Raw genomic sequence first — 21,448 nt, forward strand, 5'->3', positions numbered from 1 at the left:
ACTTGTGAACGGGATCGATATCCAGCTATTAATCTCTCAAGGAGCGATGTAAATTGCCAAAGCTGGCAGGGGCCAAGCATGTCGAACGGCACTAAACAGCCACAATCGACACCCTTTTTATTCGTGCGGTCATAGCGTTTGTCAATAATGGTGCGGCCACAGGCATAGAAATCCAGTTTAACTGTCAAAGTCCCCCCCCCCCACTTAAAAGATCAAGTGCACGTCGCTGACAAACAGCTCAACTTAACTGACTTTTCACTTTTCTCTCTGCACCTGTGAGGCCCAAAAAAAAAGAGGGAGGGGCGTTGAGATGGGACACAGCCAACCAGCACAAAATGACAGATGTCGCATGCAGAAGCCAAAAAAAACAACCCCCCCCAAAAAAAAAAAGCTCCGAATTGACTTTTTGTTTGGGTGCAGCACGCAGACCAAAACAAAGCTTTCCACTATGGGCTGCTACTTTTGGTGACCCCCGCGCTCGGCGGCTCCGATCAAATCTGGGGGACGCTGCGCGACAGATGTCTGCCCCGCCGTTCGGTTCCAGGCGTGCTGCTGGCACACATACCGAAGAGCCGAGGAAAAGGTAAAGAGATGATGAGGAGGGGAGAGGAAAACTGAATCCATGGTGTTATTAATATTGCTGAATATAGTACATCGCTATCATTTCTAAAGACAAAAGGCCGATAAATAAAAAAAAAGGAGCCCTTTCTAGTGCATAACCTCCGCGCAAAAACAATTCTCCACATCCCACTTCCGCTTTGAGGAGCCGCACGCCAAAACAGAGCGGCGGCGGCGGCGGCTAATTATAGCCTCGCAGCAGGATGGCCAGAAACAAACTTGATTATCATCATCATCGTCAAGACGGCACAAAGGAAACCTGCCGCCTGGCCCCCTTTCCGTCACAATCCAATAGAGAGGCTTTTAGCCTTCGTAATGATTTACAAAGTGACACGCCAAACAGATTTACTGTGACAGTCTGAAAGGGACCAGCAGGGACGCCATTACTGATCACGTGAGCAGACCTTTTGGCCCTTTGGATACCCTTCCCGTCACACCCCCACCCCCACTCCTCTGTGCTATTGCAGAAGGAGCCCGGCCGGCTAAACAGAGGCAGGCAGCCAGCCTATTCAAGCAGACCCCTCCTTCCTGGCTCAACACGACCCCCCCCCTAGACAACCCCCACCCCTCTATCCAAAACGACAAGGAAAAGCACGCTTAGTAGAAGTTAGTTAAAGCGACAGCCACCTCTGATAAGCGACTGGTCACGGGCAACTTGTGCTGCAGAGTAAATGGAGATACGTTTGTACAATTCCGACACCATTATCTGGGGTTTATCACACTTAGTGAAGCATGAGTGTGTTGGGGAGGGGTAAGTGGAGGGGATTTGCAGCGTGTAGCGGCAGCCGAGCGACACTTAACTAAACACTAGTGCAAACAAATGAAGCAATCCTGCGCCCACCTTTTTCATTTCTCTACTGTATATATGGCATAAAGATGAGCGTGTGTTCAGATGCCCCCCCCCCCCCCTCTATATTCACAGGGACAATATCCTCTCTGATGTCCTGAGTGGCAGGATTTAGATTTGACTTTCATTTCCCTCAAATATGGAGCACATTTATGTTGGAGGAGCACCGGTCCCTACGGATTCATTTCGCCCGCCCGCTCTCATCGTTTTTATCGCCTTGTTCTCTCTCTGCCTCTCTGTCGGTCTTTTAAAAAGGTGAAGGAAAGAAAAAAAAAAAAACACCTTGGCTGTTCCGCCGCTTCTGAAAACAGAGGCGCCCCCCGAAAAACCATCAGAGCTGACGGTGGAGGGATGTGAGTGGAGGGCAGGAACCCTCGGGCTAAAACCGGCTTCAGTCCCCCCCCCCCCCCCACCAAAAACAAAGAAATTCCAGAGGAAAATCAGGGCAGGACCTTACCCTGCCTCCCCCCACCTCCGCTTCACACACTTGCCGCTTTTAACACTGGCAAAGCAGCCGCAAAAGAGCTTCTTGAATTTCGAAGCCTGCCAGCGGATCATTAGATCTGTGATGACGGTATCTGGTGCGAGGTGAGCAACACTTGTTGGTGCCGTGACAATTGCTTTCAACGCAACAGGGCAAGAGAAGTGAGCGTTAAGTGTTAAACTTCACACCTATGTCGGCCCCGCCTCTGACACAATTTTGGTACGGGATGGGAATTTTGATACTAGCCGAGAAAGCTAGCGTTTCGTAGACAGCTTAACTCACAGATCCTGCAGAAGAGTCACACAAAAGCACAGAATAGAGAGGTGAAATTGACGAGGCATTCTGAGGGAGTAGAATTGCCTGAGAGGTTGTAGAAAAGGCAAACGCGGTTAAACGTCTTCTCTTAAAGCACCGATTCAGCAATTCTGCAGAATCACAACATAGGTGGTATTCCCCTTTCGCAATGACAATCAAAGTCAGTCTTCTCCGTGTTGCTGTTTTGTGTCAACAGCACACATAGGGGGTGAAGAAGAAAAAAAAAAAGTACCAAGAGGGCTGTCTGTAAGACTTACAAGGTCTCGCTTTGTTGGGTTCTGTGTATAAGGCAAAAGGGTGATAGAGTCCAGGACTTCTGGAAATTCTTCAGGCGTCATACATCAGCCAATGAGATGCTTTTGTAATACATTCATTCACAGTGATGTGTCATCCAGGTAGACATGGTTATGCAGACATAGCAGTGAGGAGAGGAGAGGATGGATGGATGGATGGATGGATTCAAGCGGGGGCACACCGTCTGCAGCCCAAATGCATATTTTAGAGCTGTCTGTGGCAGACGTATACACACCGAGCGGAATCTGTTCAAGCCTTACTCAGCTACACCTACTTAAAGAACATTGCCAAGAGATGTTCCAGGTCACGCTGTGGTCACCACCCCCACAACCACTCTACATGTATTACCCCTTCAAAGTACGCAAGTCAGATTGAGGAAAACGTGTGATGTCCACACGTGTCTTTCAACACATGACATTCAGATTGCCTCCGGGGCAAATAAGCCAAAGTTGTGGCCGTGAAAAAGCAATATGGGCGAGATGTATGAGATGGACCCATGTAGAGAATTGGCAGAGCTGGGGGGGGTTACATGGGGGCACTGCCACCCCTGAATTATGGTTGGGGCCCATCAGATGCCAGGTCAGATAATCAGACGTTTTCCAGGATTTTTTTTTTTTTCTCTACATTTAAGCTTCATTTTGTTTTTAATAGATGCATGTTGTCTAGATGAGTTAAATGACATTTTTCAAAATTGCCTTCAGTGTTGCAAATTTTAGCGACACAGTCAATACGAGCGCAATGAAAAATGCTCCTAGGCCATAAATTCATACGAGTAAATCAACACCAGCAAAAAGGGGAGTAATTGAGTGTGTCTTTTCGTGCCATGGGTAACCTCAAAAGTGGTTCGGCTAAAGCATTCAAAGCTGCATTGATTCCTTTTTCCTCCCGCACACATTTGTGCACGGTCACCCAATACCCTTTCAAATCATAAAACACAGGGAGCCTTTTGTCGATAATGTTTTGCCGGGTAATTAGCGAGCCGACGCGGACAATAATGAACATTGTTTGGGAGGCCGATCGCTGGCGGTGCATCGGCGCTCTCTCTACGGGCCGCACGTGATTAGCCCGTTCTCATTACGGATGTGATAAACGACGACTTCCGTCGTGGCTTTGGTTCACCGGGAGGACATGTTTCCGTAGGAGGGGATTTACTAGAAAATGGCGGATTGAATGGTATATTGGAAATGTCGCGGGGTGTAATAGAGTTGACTTTGAAATCAAAATCTGTTGCTGCTTTACTTATGTCGGCGTCTCACTATCCTTTTTCCTAGTTGCCGTCTCCACACTGCAGTTTAGAACATGGCTCCTTTATCTGAGCTGCCCAGGCGGGAGAATGAAAGGGATGGCGGTCCTTAGAACCCTGAGAAAGCGCTTTGGCTCTTGCGCCAGTGTCAAAACGGAGGGGAGGGCACAGAGCGGGCAAATACAAACACATGGCACGCACTAATGGAGTTTTCTGTCACTAGTTATATCTTTCAAAGAGTTCTCAGCATGATCTAGTTAAGATGCACGCCACTCTGAACTACAACCGCTAACAAATATTTAAAGTCAGTGCTGTTTGCTCAGCGTCACTTAAAAGCGGGTAGAGTGCTATATTTAGTCAACTGCAAATGTCTGGAGGCATCTAATAGGAGGGGAACTTTATTTACATCATGTATAGATTATTATGATTGTTATTATTATGATTATTATGACTTAGCACATCTCAGTCGTGGAAAGCATCAATTCCTTACAAAAACTGTTCAGAATCAATATTTATTTAACAACGTCTAAATAAAATCCTCACCAGAGTTGATATTTATTTAGTGTGTCTACAGATTTTTGCTAGTTTATGTTGGCTAAAACAATCTAAGCTCTGATCAACCAATCAGAGGACAGAAAACTGTTGACATCGTCAAAGGCCAATGCTCTCTTACAGGGCATGAGAATTAATTTGAAATATGATGGGTCCAAGAAACTGTTCTCATGTAGTTAACGTTACATGAGCCAGGACGGCTGGTTCGGAAGGGTAAAAGTGACATGGCAACATATGCAAGATAAAAAAAAAAAAAGACACTGAAGCAGTACAGCCAAGACTAACGCTATGAAACAAAGAGAGTAGACTGTCGGGATTATATTCCTACAATTTTATGGCACAAATATTAAACCTCAGGTTTTAAATGTAGGTCAATGGGATTATACCGCTATTCACATAGATATTGCCAACATAAACATCTTACAAGTGTGCTGGAGCCCTAACACCTCACTTTGGTCTTGCTGTTTTGGTTAGCAAAAGAGTAGAAGTGGGTTAACTATCTAACTGAGTGACATTTTTTTCTTGAATTGACAAAGGATATGGATAATGGTGTGTCATAAATGAAAAAAGGTACCATTTAGTCCGAGGCACCTCAACCAACGAGTGTTCAATACCGAGTAGATTTCTGCCACGCGAACGCTTCGCCACAATGCGGGAGCAGCGATTGCATGACTCCCCGTCGGCAAAGAATAAATGCTGTCGTTTTGCATTAGTAAATCCTTCCTAATTTTCCTTGTCGTAAAACAACTAAGTATGCATCCCTGGAGGCGATGTTGGACACGCCTTCAGAGAATCTTCGCCATCACTCGGCTGCTCCCACGCAAACCGAACCAGCAGCTCTGCGTGCGCACAGACAGCCGAGTGTTTTAGAACGCCCAATCAGATCACAAATGTGTCATGCTCGCTTGATAAACGACACTGACAAAAAAAAAGAGTTTAGCTATATCCAATCATAATAAAAAGCGGCTTGAATTTTCTTTCTTGGCCTGCTTTTGCACACCCACTCGGCTCCTCTTGCAAACCTCTTTGTCAACAATTTGATTGGCTCAGCGGTGTCAAGCTCACAAAGGACACAATCGGTCTGTTGGTTTCTCTGTGCATACATTCACTAGCATAAAATAGTACATTTCTTCTTTTAAGTCTGCCTCGCAAGCACTTAATAGGATTTCCGGGAATCCGACAGGCTGACTCGTGCTGCGTTGTTTTGTTTTTGTAAAACTTTCTCAAGCTACTTTGCTAACGAAAATGTTTTGTCAGTATTAGCTTTAGTTATATCGTTATCGAGTATAGCCTTGCCTACGCAACCACTTGCTCTACTCGCAAATATTCATATTAAAGAATGAAATATTCTTTCATAGAAAAGTTGACTAGATGAGTCGTGTCACGTTAGAGAAGTTCCCAATCTGTACATTTTGTTTGTGCAGGGAGAAAAAAAAAAAAAATCACTTCCTTGGATTTCTCACTTAAGACACATTCACTTGTTCAGCTTGCAAAAACATTTTTTGGAAAAGTCGATTTGCTGAGAAGAGTTACGTTGCAAGTGTGCGTGTTTGGTCTGCCATTTTGCTGAAAGGTTTTCAGAAAAATAAATCCTAAGGAAATTGCATAGGCAGGTCTGTGTCCAAATCCAAAGCGGAGCTCATCTTTCAAAACCCAGCCGCACTATTCCGCACAATGAATTTTCAAGCGTTCTCCTATGAACTCACCCTTGTAATTTGCTTTATAGACGACCAGACCGTCTGCAGTCCCACTTGGCACCGACTCAAGCTCCAGGTAAGCGTTAAAAAAAGCAAAGTCCCGGGAGGCTGCCCGGCAAACGGACCCACGTGGGACGACGCCATGCGAGGTGTGAGAAGCTTTTCCGGGCACGCAGCGGCATCAGAAGGGGCAAGGCAAACACAGCCGACCGCCGGCTGAAACAGTAAACCTACTGACCCAGCGTGAAGAGGCGACTAATTAGTGACTGTACTTACAAAGAGAGCAGGAGGAGGGGTGGGGGGGGTGGGGGGCAACGGGAAAGGAGGGAGGCTGTTGGAGGATGAGAACAATGAGTTTGTTTAGCTTAAACGGGATTTACGAGCCCAAACGGACACACGCCACTCGCTCAGACATCTCTACTCTCGTCTCTCCGCAAAGTTGAGGATTTCATCGGCGGCGATGGAAAGAAAGCGAGAGCCTAAACGCTAATGATGGTGCAAAGTACTGGGTCCAGGAGGAAAGACAGAAGGAACATTTTGTACCCGCGACTCCCGCGTTGTTCCCGATGAGGCCCGGCTTGTCATTTACGATTTGAGGGCCTCGGACGGGAACAGGATGCGGTGGTCATTGTGTCGTCCCGTGCACTCGTTTCTCAAAGAACATTGAATCAAACATGCATGAGATGGTGACAGGGTGGGCGAGTGACTTCGCTCGGCACTCCGTCTCAGAAAAAGCACTTAAGATGACTGTGTGTGTGTGTGTCCCCTGAGCCACCTCCCACCCAATGTTGGGGGAAGTCAAGGGTGAAGGGAGAAGGTGGATGCGAGTTGACGTTTCGCCTGTTTTCCACATAGCAGACATCAGGAACACACGTAGGAGAGAAGAAACGTCACAAATGTAAGAAGCTCTGCAGTCTTTCAAGCTCTGACACAACTGAGAGTCTTCAATGAACGAAGCATGAATATTTTGGAGGAAGCTGCCACATCAGGAGAAAACCTCAACATCTCCAGAACTTGCCAAGGAAGGCCAGAGCTGAGATTCGAATCCGGAACGTCAAAACTGTAAGGCAGACATGACCTACATGAACTATAAAAGTCATAAAAAAAGAAAAAGCTGACAGCCGTGGAGGGTCACTGAAAATAAAATCTACGATTTAGCACTTTAGCAGAGAATGTGCGGCATTTCAGCTTACTGTAAGTTATGAGATTGTATAAAAGTCAAGAGCACCCAAACGGCGCCAACAGCTGACAAAGACGATGTTCATCCCATTACTTGCGGTGCAATCGCATTCCGTACGGCGGACGCTCGTGTTATAGCATGTGAGACATGAGAAGAAATTTTCTTTCATCGCTGGGACTACACGCACACACAGAATGTGTTGCGTGTCATGTTAAAAGGGCCGGAATTGTAACTTTTGTCTCGTTTCACCAAGTAGCGTTTTCATTTACAGCGTTCTCCTTTATCCCATAATTACTTAGAAAGTGGCTCGACTGTAAAGTGCACGGCTAGAATGACAACAACCTTTACACAAAAAAACAAATGCGTCTGACACAGATGGCACAACCTCGGCTTGCGCTTAACCTTTCCGTTCAAAACGTCCCTTTCAGCCCTCAGTCCGACAAACGAAACCTTGAAACTGCTCCGAGGCGACACGTGTTTTACAGAAGAGACTGAGAAGCAAGGATGAAAAGTACCGCAAGACAGGTTCCCTGGCACACGAGTGGGAGGGGCTTGATAGAGAAGATAAAAAAAAATCTGACGGCAAAAATGGAGAACTCGTGTCAAGTGACGACAAGAATTTCCCAGCAATGCAGCGGGAGCAGTTAGCTGAAATGTCAAGCCTGTCAAAACATTGATTAGCGTTTGCCAGGTCTTAAACAATTAGCCGACTCGCACGCAACAACATGTACTCTGCTGCGGAGTAACATCAAGCTCGTGAAGCATTACCACAACCTGCTTTAAAAAAAAAAAAAAAAGACAGAATAGACCAGCATGATTTTGTTGTTTATTTAACTGGTTCTTTTATCACAAACAAGATATTTAGGTTGAAATACCTGACATGTTTCGGCTTGTACTTCCACCTTCATCGAAGATGAACCTAAGTATCTTGTGTGTGATAAAAGAACCAGTTAAATAATTGACAAATGAAAACAAAATGAACATAGTACAACTATGATTTGGTTGTCTTGCTGACATTTTTTCTTTTTAGCAGGGAAGACATTAAAAACAATGCTAGCTAACATTAGCGTGCTTATTTTTCTCTTTCATGAGCTGTGAATCCTTCAACTCATCATGACAATGATGACATATTTGCTGAAAAATCATCTTGAGCGGTCTCTTGATTCATTTAAAAATATATATTTTGTTGGGAATGGGTGGACTTTATACAAACCCACAAAATTCTTCATAAACATGGACTAATCAATATACTTTTTTCTTTACAAGAAAATGTGGGTTCCCATAAAACCATAAAATCTTTTACACATGCAATGAGAAATATTTTATGGAAGTACATGAAGAGCACATATTTTGCATGTATATCCATATTTGAAAGTGGCAAGTAGTTCTATGTGGCTCCCCAGTAGCACCGCTGAAAAATGATGGCAGCCTCCAGCATTTAAGTCACCCATCCCTGTCGTAAGCCAAGTGTGGCAAAAACTGAGCGTGCCTTTTTACGCCGCGCCAGGACGTTATTTTTACACCGCTGTGCAAACTAGAACTAGTGACCTTGTAATTTCATAATTACAGCAAATATTTGCGAAAAAAACCCAAGTGTTGAAAAGTCTATGAAAAACAGTAAACCTCTGGACCGTCATAAACTCGGGACCCCCCCTGTAGTCAGGTTTTATTATTTCCGACATTACAAACTTCTTTTTAGAGAAGGGCCGGCGCTCCCACACGCATTAGCACTCGGCACCGTTTTTAAACAGACAAATGTGATCTAGCGGGAGTGTCGTGAAGCTTTTCGCCAGCTCAGTGAATCAGGCACTCTTGTGTCTTGCCTCACAGCCTGGCTGGCTGTCTGGCTGACTGGCTGGCTGTAGAGAGGCCCCAGGAGGGACAACAGAAGGAAGGCAAACGCACACAAACACACGGACTTCCAAGTTTCAAACAGTTGCAGATGGCTTTCATTCTTTGCCCTCTTTCCTGCGTGATTTATCAGTTAACCTGCAAGTGTGCAGCCTCTCTCCGTGTCTTAACGGCACTTTAGTGGGAAATGAAAAGACAAATCAAGTAACCCCCCCCCATCCCCACCACCACAAAAAAAAGTGCTCATTAACGTGCTGCAGCTGACAAGTGTTGCTGCTGGAACGAATTCATTACATCATCAATTACTAACACCGGAGGGTGCACCGGCGCTCCCCGTTTCCTTTCCCTCCAAAAAGCTGTTTACTCTCTCTCTCTCCAAGATGCAGACATTGGACCCCCGCAATCCAGCGCAACACTGCTGCAACGGCAAACCTGAAAACAGTTGCACTTGTTGTGCTTTGGCTTTGACACACTGCCAGAAAAAGGTGTTTTATCGAGGACGCCGTGTTCTAATCGCACGCCAAGGTTCTTTCTGACCCCGTTAAGATGTCCTCGAAAGAGGAATGAATAAATGGGCTCCGGTCTCTCCCCGCCCCCTCTCGTCGGGGAGCCCCCCCATGCACTCGGGGCCCGCGCTCTTCCCCGGCTGGCCTCACATCCAGACGGAGGAATTTAATGGGGAGGATCCTACAGACTCTAATAGCTTGGACAAATGCGCCTTGCCTCGCCTCGCCTCGCCTCGCCTCTGCCGCTGCTGCTAGTTCAGAGATTCCGTGTCAAGGCGTCCAGGTGTTTCTCCACATGTGCACTGACTTGTTGTGCAAAGAGATTACCCTCACACCTGTGCATTGTGTCATTTCCATTATTATTAGCGCTGCCAAGGAGATTATGTTTTCATCGCTGTTTGTTTGTTACCGTGATGGTGCTTTGAAAGAAAAAAAAAATACTTAAAGGATTTTGACAAAACTTGGCAGAGGGGTGGGGCACGGACGGGCCAAGGAAGAATCCACTGAATGGAACAAGTAGTCATTCATTTCTCAGTGAACTAAAGCATGGATTGTAATAACAACAAACAAATTGCGTTTTTTTCCATCTTATTTTTAGACTCCTTGAACTTTATCCAGACAAAGCTGATCAACTCAAGTCGCCAGTGGACCAGAATGCTACAAATCTCCCTAAACCATCGATACCATCTCAAAGTGTTGAGGTTTTCATAGTTTAATCAGAATAGCACTAGTGTTTTTAGAATATTAAATAGTCATCACATGCATTTCATTGAAAACAGCTTCACCGTTAGTAGTTAAAAGAACTCTTTTCATTAGCACTCAACTTTATGACCACAAGTTACTAAAGCTTCAGAGAATATGAATATATATTTTTAAATATTGCCAGAACCGTCACATAAAATGTCCTTTTATTCTTAGTAGCGAATCACAATCTATATTATCTAGCTATCCACAAAGGTGTTCAATAGTCCCATTAAAAATCCACAGACAAAATATCTGTTAATGCAACACTTCTACCTATTTCACCGTTTCTCGTTGTCTCGTTGGAGATCCCATTAAAAATCCACACTACCCTTAAGTGTCACGCTTTGCTACTAGTATCTATGGCAGTGTTCAAGGTGGTGGTGCTTGTTAGGATGATCTAACCTTGGAGCGTTGCCATGAAAGGTCTATCGTGGGTGCACCCTCAAGGTGACAAATGACACTGATGCTGCATTATTATTGTGCAAGGCACAGCAACAACCACCCCGTTGTTAATTGCATTACAACAAGTAGAAGGGCTATCAACATCAGCTTTGTGTGTGACACACATTATGGCTTTACTAGCATCAAGACAGAGTCATCAGCCGCCGGTCGCTCGGCTCGGCTGGCTGGCAGGCTGGCTGCACCCGGGCGAGGCGCTCAGCGGCGCCGCGACGTGGGAGCCAGGCAGCCGGCGTACACGCCGCATGCAAAGCGGCCAGTCCGCGGATGTCCAAACGTGACACGGCAGACCAACAATAACAAGCCGACTCGCTCGCTTCCCGTTTCCCATATGAAGCACCAGCAGCAGCGGCGAGGAACCAGCAGCCAAGCCAGCCAACCAGCCTGCCTGCCTGCCCTGCCTCCGACGCGACTTCAGCCGCTTAAAGGTTCCGAGGAGGTCAAGCCTATTGTTAGCAGGTACTACCCGGCCAGCGTGAGCGTGCAAGCCGCGCTACGAGCTCCGAAACACGGCGACAAACTTACTTGCAGCTTCGGGGTTCCGAGAAGCGAGTCCTCGTTCCTCCGCGACGCTGAAATAAAAAGCCTCCGCGTGTGTGTGCTTTTCTCTCCCTCTCTCTCGAGCTGCTCCTCCGAGCACACGGTGCAACTGAGTGACTGAATCAACTACCGTGGAGCACGGCAAGTTGAAGTGTCAGATTACACGGGGCTATTCGGTTACCACCGCCGAGGAGAGGACCGGGCACCGCGGCGAGGAGGAAAATGTGAGGCGGACTTCCCCCTTCCACACCCCCACATCAGCACGAGGAGGAGTCAATCTGTCTGTCTGCCTGCCTGCCTGCCTTGTCGAGCCGGTGGACGGCAGCCTCTACCGGGGAGTAGGAGTGGGCTTCCCGGAGAGACAAATGCAACACAATAGCGTCACGTTTTGTCATTTTCCACGATCCACCCTTTTCAACGGAACTAAATTCATGATCGGAACTGGAAATGAAACTATATTTAATGCTCACAATTGCATGTAATCTAGTACTACAACTAGATATTTCATTCTGACTTTGAATATGATGACGTCATAACAATGGGCACCACAATAAACCAACTTGCCTCGTGTCAATGAATATTTCCATATTTGCATGTATTGGCGGACATGGAGTCAGGAATGCATGATTCATAAATATAAGTCACTTTCCAAAAAGTCAAATCTTAGGTCCTGGCAAGTAAAACCAGTTTCACTTGACAGGCGAAACCAAGTTTTCCGCTGCAGCCGTAGTCTTGTCTGACCATTATTACGTCACAGTGTTTTTTTGACATTTTGCATACAGTCGAACATGATTTGCACTGTCATGGAAAACACGACGGATTTAACAAGGGCCTAGATTAAAAAAAAGAGATCACAGGTAATGCTCCGTTTTGATGGACACTAACATATCGTTAGATTATTACTGTGGTATGCGGTGGTGTAGAAATACACTTCATCATTCTGACAGTTAGTTTCTAGTATTGTGGGTGTTTGACTACATGAAAAATGCATTGCAACTAACAAAAAAAAGGATCAACGTTGAGCAAAGGAGTCATGATTGCTCAAGTGAATTAACAACGAATGGCGTTTAAAGACATACTGTTATTGTTTGCCGTGACACTAATGAGTAATTATACATTTAGACTAATTATAATTGCCTCTCTGCCATATGTCATCGTAGTTATTGTTATTATCCAAGCATTCATTTTCCATGTTGCGTGTTGTCATTTGTGGTTTGAAGCCAGGCTACTGATTGAATGTCAAGAGCAGGGCACAAAAAGACAAACAATCATTTGCATTACGAGTCACCCCATTGATGATTTTGAGACTTCATGTAATCTATCAGGCATGTTTTTCGGAATGTGGAAGGAAACCGGAGTAATGGGAGTTTTTAGAATGTTGTAAGCATTTACAATAGATGTTAGTTTGAAATGAAATTCATTTGGCTAAATGCAGTATTTGTACACTGTAACTACTATTGCACTATGAATACACTATCTACAACTGGTATGTGATTTATGTGAGTGAATTTTTGTCATGTGAAAAATATTGTGCAAGAATAAAAAATAAAAAAAAGGAGTAGCTTGAATATGAGGTGAAAATGTGGCCAATAGTTTGGAAATTCCAGGAATGTGTTCAACAGTTCCTGAGAGGTCAGGTCAAGTTGTGATAAGTGGAAAGATGAGCTATATTTGGAATTTGTCATCATTTGTGCTGATGTTTCTTTTGATAGAATTTGGAAAATGTGTAAAATAGTCTTGGATGAGGTGAATCATTTGAAGTTGTGAATTTTAACAGCGTAAAACAGCAAGAATTAAATTAGTTTGAGTAGTCCGTGTGAGCGTCTTGTCTCGTTTGCACGCCGGCTCCAGCAAAAAAAAATCCGGTTCCGTGTTTTGCGAGCGGCCCGTCTCGCGGTGGAAGCCTCGGAATAACAAAGACGTGTTTGAGAGCAGCGGCAGGCTGGGCCGAGCGGGTGACGTCAAGGAACAATGTTCTATCCTCGCGATGCGCGCGGCACACGCACGGCGCACGCACGCTACCCACGCACACCAGCTCTTTCCTCTCTCTCTTTCTCTCTCTCCTTTTTCTCTCTCTTCTCTCCCTCTCTCTTCCGCGTCTGGCAAGGCTGGAAGTGGCCAGAGGGAGGGCCGCTGTGCATCAGATAGAGAAAATGTCTCACTCTGCATGCTGAGCCTGCACACACCATTGCTTCATGCTGTCGTGCAGACAGGAATACATAAAAAGGTGGCACATTCTAGCGACTAAAAAAATAAATAAATAAAAGAAGGGATGGTTAACACAACTATGATAGCCAAGGAAAACTAGGCTATTCCATTGGTTTCAGCACATCTGCCTCACAGTCAAAAGGTTCTAGGTTCGAATCTCAGCTCTGGGTTTCCACAATGCTTTAGTGATTTTTTACATCATATATTCCCGAAAAATGTCACGAGGTGTAAACGTGAGTACGAATTAGATTTGTTTAGACAGCAAGCAAACAATGATCACATTCAATTGAATTGACACACGGTCATGATTGGTGCGACGGCGGATATTCAGGAAGTATTTACATTATGAAAGATAAAAAAAAAACAGATCTGTACGGCTTGGTCACATGATAGAAACATCTTAATGATTCAATCAACAAATCAATGTTTCTGTGCTGCGTAAAAGTACAATGTACAAAGTACATTTTAAACCAATTGAAAGATCCGATTCAGGTCACAGGTCAAACTGTCATCAACAACGGCCGGGCGGGTTACTCTAATCTCTGAGGGGAAGGAAGTGGCTGCTATCCTTGTTGCTTCCTGCCTGCGGGCCTCCTGTCACTGATGCAGCTTGGGCAGTGTGTGTGTGTGGGGGGGGGATTGTCGCTTCGGGGGTGCGCTGTGAGCGGGGGGGGGACGGTCTCTATCACGACGTCTCAAGGACGACCCGGCCCCCTGGTCGGAGCAGCTCCGATGGGGACAAATGCGACCGGTGACATCGACGGCAGTGAGTCATTTTTATTTCAGAGAAGGTGGGCCCCAAACTGGGATGGAGATTGGGTAAGCGGTCAATGTCACCATGCTCTGACAGTGAACTCGCCATCAGATTGTTTTGGTTTTTTTTTACAATCTGGAAAGGCCTCGTCGGGAGGACCAATGACTTTGTTTTGTCATAATATCGGCAAGGTGATCCACGCGCAACGCATCGGCAAACAGTCGGTCTCATCTGCATCCGATGACTCGAAAGTGATTCATTAAATCGACTACACCCCGAAGGCTTGAGGATTAAAAGCAGACCTATCAATTGTTGCCTTTTGTCATTTCTGTTCAATTTCGATCATAATATCATCTGTTGGAGCTCATCCATCAAGTTTTTGTCTAACACCACGGCCAGTTGTCAAGGCCTGTTAGGGGTTGTCAGCCGGTCCACTCCTTCGCCGCTGACATTTTGCGGTTCAAAGAATGCCTTGTTGTCACATGTCCTCGCTTTCACGGCAAAGCGTGCTCCCCTCGGCCTCTCCAAAATAATGTGTCCAGATGGCTGCCAACAAGATGGATGGATTATAGGTGGGGTGACTCCGGCTCGACTTGGCGCGGTGTATAATTTTCTTACGAGCTGTATTTCAAAGGGCAGAGTGAATGAATCCAGGGGGAACAAAGGGAAGTCTCCGTCTGGCATGCGCCATGACAAGGTTAATTCATATTGCATTGTGTTGTGGGAAAAGATCCAATTACCGTAAGAAAACACATTCCAGTTTAGAACACTGGGGTGTTGATTTCTCTTGGTCACCTTAAGGCTGTTTTTTATCCAGCGCTACGGGTCACTTTATTTTAGCGCTCAAACGATCTGACAACTTCTTGGCACCTCCATGTTTTGGCGCCGCAATTGGTACACGACCAGAACCTTGGATTAGAATCATCCTGGCTCACAATAGAGCATTACTCTCGGCGATTGTAGGACAACTGGTCCTCAGACAGCTGAGGCCTCAAAAGTGGATATACGGCGAGGACAACTGGTCCTCCAGGACCACACTAGGTGGTCAACATGGCCTCGGGTAGGATCTAAAGAAAATGTGTATTTTACCCTAACCGCTCTTAACCTAAGACATGAAACAATACTGCTGGATGGAAACGAGGCTTTATCTCATAAGTGCTGACATCAGCTTCAGTGTTCACACCGAGCTGTGATGCTTGTTCTGGGGTGCCACCCTGCTGTCACGAGCAAGCTGCTGAAAACACTCTGCCTGAGAAGTAATAAACAAGTTAGACGGACTGACTGACTGTCATGTCTTTCACACTGGAGCGAGAGGATGGACACACATTTTTCACTGGTGTGCTTAAATGGGTTTTCCAGCTCCGGTCAATGACTCAGACACGCTTCATGTTGGATTTTAAACAGGGCCAGCACTGGTGTAGAATTGGGATTGTTGAAACTAAAGAAACCCAGCAAACCCAAGAGAGGAATTATATTTGTTACAATGACTACGTTTACAGAAGGTCGATATTGGGGTTAAGGTTCAAATTCGGTTGTGTATGGTATATTTGAACGCATTGAAAATGTATTTTCCATCCGTTCCCGTGACTGATACTACTGAACAATGAGTTCCTTCTGCAGTGGTATCTCTCTGTGGACTGTGTCATGTGCTATGAGATGTCAGAACAAAAATGCCACCACCAGCGAATAGCTGAACTTTATTTGGGGTTATTCAGAGGCACATGAAATGGTGCCCACTCCCATTTAACATCAAGTTTGTATGTTTTGAGAAGTGTCACATCTTCTGCTGTAAGCAGGTGTGCACACTTTTGCAACCACGTTATCTTGTATCGTGCTTATTTTTACTTCTTGGGAAAATGTTTCATTTTTGAATTGACCTCATTTTCTGTATCACAAAAAGCTGTTGTTTGAACAAGGGTGTGTAGACTTTTTATATCCATTGCATAGACGCTAAAATAAATGATTACATGAGACAGTAAACAACCTTGAACACTGGAAAAAAAAATAGGTATTGAATTTACTCTTGATGAATGCAACTCCAACACATTTTTTCAGCGTAGACGCAGATTGGCGTCTTTATCCTCCCGCTTGTTTGACGACTTGTATTATTTAAAAATCATTTCAACCCGAACCTCGAACCGCCAACGCGATGCAACCGCAGCATCAATAGTCTATTCAAACCGTTTAAAGGCGGGTTGAACGTGTGCGACATTCAATGTCATAGTGAGATTTTGGGGTGAGAAACTAAAGCAAAGCTATTGAGCCAGCCAAAGGAGCCGTGTCGCCGAGTACGGAGGACAAGCCGATACGCGGGGGCAATAAATGGATCAACCCCCGCAGAGGGAAGGCAGACGAGCACTATTTTAAAACGGGACCGGTTTGCTCCGGCGCGCCATTGATCGTCTCGGGCGGCGAGAAGTACAAAAGTGAGACAGATAAGCAGCGTGAAGCGCACAGATCGGCCTTTTCTAGAGCCGCTCTCGATCACACCCTCCGTTTGTGCTTGTTTGTTTGTTTGGCGTGCATGTGGGCCGACCGGGAAGCCAGACAGGCAGGCAGGCGGGCGGGGGCCCCGTGCCGACGGGCCCGGCCGGCTGCGGGGAGCGCAGAGGTAATCAATGCGTGCTCACAATAGAGCCCCGGCATCCAGAGAGCTAACAGCTCCCTCAGGCCAGGGCAGCGAGGTGGAGGAGATAGGGGGGGGGGGAGGCAGAAGGGGAGAGGCAGGGGATGCCGGAGGGAGGCGGGCAAGGAGATTTGGCTCCCTCACACATGGGTGTTGTTTCTGGTAGCCGTGCACCAAAGGAGTGTTCCTTTAAGGCTGCGATGGCTGGCTAAAGCCATTTGAGGTCTACAATTCACTCCCATCTCAAGTGGGACTCTTCATTTAGTGTAAATGAAGTGTGGTGGGCCGATGCTTTGGGGGGCTGTTGGGCAATAGCTGCCGCCATGAGGCTATTTTCAGCCGCCTTCCTCCTCATCTGGCCGCTTTAACGCACTTGCATGTTTTTTTTTTTTTTGCATTATTACGCAATGCAGTATGTGACCTTGGGTAGAACATGTGCCAGAGGGACACTGTGAGAGCTGAGTAAATGTGTGACCACTTCAACCTCTGTGTCATCCTTGACTGCACAACGAGCAAGCTCACTTGTCACAGAGCAGCTCTCAGGAGGATGCGGAACATTAGAAGCGCAGTTATACGGCGTGTCGGCTTTGTTGCGGTGCACGGTGCTTAACAAATGGATGAGACCACCAACCAATGGAAGGTCCGTGCCACAGCTGCCCATAATTTAAAAGCAGTGCTCATATTTGTCATTTTAATACACCAATATGTGGGAGCTCTTTAACACAATTATTATTCTAAATACACAATATGTTTGGAAAAAAAATTCATATATATATATATTTTTTTTTTTTCTTAACATATTCAAGCCTCCCCCCTTGATGGTGTGCCTTGAGATTTCGACAAAAAGTGACGCAATAAACATGTTAGTTGCTGCTGCTTTAAAAAGGTTGCGCCACAGTAGTGTAAAAAAAAAGAGCAGTTTTGAAATAAGCATAAAAAGCACCGTCGACATGGACAGTGCTTGCCTAACTGTAAAAAAACAAACAGGCTTGCAGACAAGCCACCTATAAGCGAGAGCCTATTTCTCAGGATGACATTAATATAATAGCGTGGGTGGCCAAAACAACTTTGTATTGATTGGCATCGGCTTTTAACCAGTCGATGGCTGCACTCTAACTTAGACTGCTTTGGCGTGGCTGTGTTTTCCAGCAAGGATTTGCAGCGTATTAAAACCCTGTCTCACTTTGCTGCATTTGAGTAATGTGTCCGCGTTGTTTTTTTTTTTTTCCTTTTCAGATGAAGATGTAGTAAATATTAAACGAATCAATAAACCTCCGTGCATTTCTCATTTGAAGTCAGACGTAATTATCTTGGACGGTCGTGTCGCAACCTCGTCAAAGGTCGTCGATGTTACCGCGTGTGTTGTATGGTGCTTTTTACGCATGCCTCACTGACTCATGCTCCCCTGCTAGCCCTTTTGCTGCTCTACGTACTGGATATTGTGACTCACCCTGAAACCATTTAGTGTTTGCTGATCCTGGAGTGAGTTCATGAAAACGAGACACGGCGCTTCGGATTTTGTGGCAATGTGAGGAGCAGGTATTATGTTAACTTAGCTTGGAATGCGATGTGTTTGTTTCAAACTTGTGCATTTTTTTTACCTCATTTAAGCTTCATAATGAAACGTCACTGCCATAAATAACTCATTTACCGTCATTAATAACGTGTACTATTTTTTTTCTTTGCTGCTGCTGTTTTGGTTAGCAACAGCATTCAAACTACTGAATTGTGTGCAAACAAAGTGACTACGAACTGAGATATTTACAGTTACCACCCTTTGTTCCTGATGGAGAAAGGGAGGCGTCTATTTGAGAGAGAGATAGGCCTTCATTTGTTTTAAGCAGAGCGAGGCCACTTTTTTGGGGGGAAATAAGATATTTCCCATTGGACAAAATTGTTTCCTTTGAGGTTGCACTGCACTTTAAACACAAATGTTCAAACGCAATTTGTGAGTTCTCAAAAGTGCTTTTTCAAACAGCTTCAGTGGCGGTGTGATTTGGCGAGCAGATGTTGGCGGAGAGCCATCGCTCTGGCTTTCACATTAAAGCCTGGCACATATATGCACCCACATATATATATACACACCTGTATGTATATATAAATATAAAAAACTGTGTTTGAGGAATACATACACACACATACACAGTCACGCACACACGTTTACTGCTTGTGTGTTTTGGGTTGCATTAGCATGGCTTCTTTTATAAATATCATTCTCTGTAAGAACACTGTGGTGCTAAACTTATACATAATACAACGAGTGTCCTTCATGCTTTTGAACAGTGGGTAAAAGGAGCATTCATATTGCTTGCCATGCAAAACATCACTTGAATTCCATCTGAGACACATACGCACAAATTGAGCAAATCTCCATTTGTTGGATGTCTCTAAAAGATTATCCTGAGTGATTATTCTGTGGTGTATACAGAACCTCAGATCTGACATGAAAAAATTAAAGTAAAATTGCAGCTGTAATAAAAACATAACTGCACATAATTGGGTAATTTGTGGTGACCAATATTTAAATGTGGCCACAAAACAGGTAGAACATGCGTATGAAATACTAATTTGTGAATTTAATATCATTGCCGTTAACATCTTGGGACATCTGGGGATAACACAACGAGCACGGCTTCACCATTAACTACAAAACAGGATGTCCTGTCGACATTGGATGATGTAGATTTAGTATCAATCTTGGTTTTGTTAATTTCGGAAAATGTCAATGTCTGATAAGTAGAAGGTAAGGGAAGAGAGTGGAAGTGAGACCTTGGGTTTACTGGAGAGGGTGTCATCCGTGAAGCAACGGAAGAGAATATAAAATGTATGGAAAATAATACCAAGAGGGAGGAGGTGAATGATGAACAGTAGGGGCCTCAGGACAGAGCCCTGGGGAACACCCGAAGTCACCGGGGAGGGAACGGATGAGAAGGACTTTAACTAGAGATGTCTTGATCAACAAAGTGGGGCCTAGTTTATGCTGTTTACACATAGCAGACACAAGTCCGTCAATTATAATAAAGTCTAGCTTGATAAAAGCAATAAGAAGACTCGGTATGAATTTCTGAAGGTGATTTTCAAAATCGGTGCGACTGCTTCATCACAACTTCATCAACAAAATCATCGCCTGAAGCCTACTTTGGAGTCTGACACGTCCCAAATCGGAGTGATTTAGTAGATTAACAGTGACTAATCGTTACAAGCAGCCACTCCTTGGCCTCTCCAAAGAGCTCTTCAGCCACCTCTCAAATGTCTCCAGAGGAAAAGTGCTTTGTGCCTCGCAGTCCATCTCGGGGCTGCCGGGCCTCGGGAGGAGGTATTGAATCTCCTCCAGAGAAAATAAATAACGCCCTTGTCTGCGAGTGACCGGCGCTCGCTCCCAGACTTTTAAGGCGGCTCGTGTTACCGCGGCCTCTGACAGGAGTAGACAGGTTATGTCTGAGAGAAATACCTTGCCACGTGATGACATCATGCGGTGGAGCAAAGCACGGAGAGGGCCAAGAGTGACTCCACCGCCGGGGCGCAATAATACTCAATCACAACCAGTTTGTTATGTTGCGTGATGTTATCCGCAAGAACAAGCCGTCTTATCTGATCCCAACCGTGACTGTACGTGTCGGCCAAGGCGACGGCGTCATTCTTTACGTGTACGTAAGAAAACATGACCTTAATTCCTCAAAGCGGCTTGGAAAAAAAAAAGACTGTTCTTCACTTAACATCTGAGCCCTCCTCCCTCGACGCACGCACCGAGTCTTCCCGATGAAGTAATGGTGTGATCTAACGAGGCAGACTCTATTGTGTGGGTTGAAATTAGCTGCCATCACCCAGCTCCCAGTGAGGGTGGTCTCCCCAGGGCGTTGTGGCTGACATTAAAAGGGATTTGTCTGTGAAGATCTGACTCTATTACTGCAGATAATGCCCCCACCCGCTAGACAAGCACCGAGATCACACGGCAAAGTGTTTCCCCCTCGCGCACTCGTAATCGGGCGCATCTCGATGATCTAAATTTGCCTGGTGTCGGCTTCATCCGCAATGCTCTAGAAGCGTATGTTTAGTCGCAAAAGATGTTGTGATAGCTGCGGTTAGAGCAAAAAGCGGCGACAGCACCACCTGCTGGAGTGCGGAAAGGCTTTCCTGCACGGAGAGCGCGAGACAGGATCAAGCTCTCCCCCCCATGGAAATCGCATTAAATGCTGCTCAGCGCAGTTCCACTTACAATTAAACGGAGTGAATGGGTTACTATGGTGCACGAGTTGCTGGTTGCAACATCAACTACAGGAATGTTTTCCAGAGATGAATATGGCCCGAGGCACTGTCTGTTTTCAGATGTTGTTTGTAACCAAGACTTCCTATAAGCGCCAGCAACCGTTAACAATTAGCAATTATTGAGTCATTGATGTCAGTTAAAGTTTGAATCAATGAGCTTATGCTGGAGGTTATTACATGGGGCTATAATTAGTCAATTTGATACTGTGTGACAACATGAGCGCAACTCAAACATCAAGCAAAAATGCGAAAAGAAATTTTGGA

At 45.4% G+C, this 21,448-nt stretch overlaps 1 protein-coding gene and 1 long non-coding RNA gene across 6 annotated transcripts in view; one reads left to right on the forward strand and one right to left on the reverse strand.

The window, feature by feature from the left end:
• Positions 1-21,448, reverse strand: part of zmiz1a (zinc finger, MIZ-type containing 1a) — a 108,792-nt gene that overhangs the window by 73,999 nt on the left and 13,345 nt on the right. For 2 of the 5 annotated variants that reach the window (XM_049736635.1, XM_049736632.1), the window contains exon 1: positions 11,316-11,465. The exons of 2 other annotated variants lie outside the window; for them this stretch is intronic. The gene's annotated coding sequence lies outside the window, so the exon portion shown is untranslated. Of the gene's footprint in view, positions 1-11,315; positions 11,466-21,448 lie in introns of those variants that run through there. One more of the 5 variants, XM_068652633.1, reaches the window with a different exon arrangement.
• Positions 8,944-11,908, forward strand: LOC125978852 (uncharacterized). Its single transcript, XR_007485143.2, has 2 exons — positions 8,944-11,249; positions 11,415-11,908. It is a non-coding gene; the product is annotated as an uncharacterized lncRNA (long non-coding RNA).

The sequence above is a fragment of the Syngnathus scovelli genome, chromosome 12 (assembly GCF_024217435.2).
Source record: "Syngnathus scovelli strain Florida chromosome 12, RoL_Ssco_1.2, whole genome shotgun sequence".
NCBI lineage: Eukaryota > Metazoa > Chordata > Actinopteri > Syngnathiformes > Syngnathidae > Syngnathus > Syngnathus scovelli.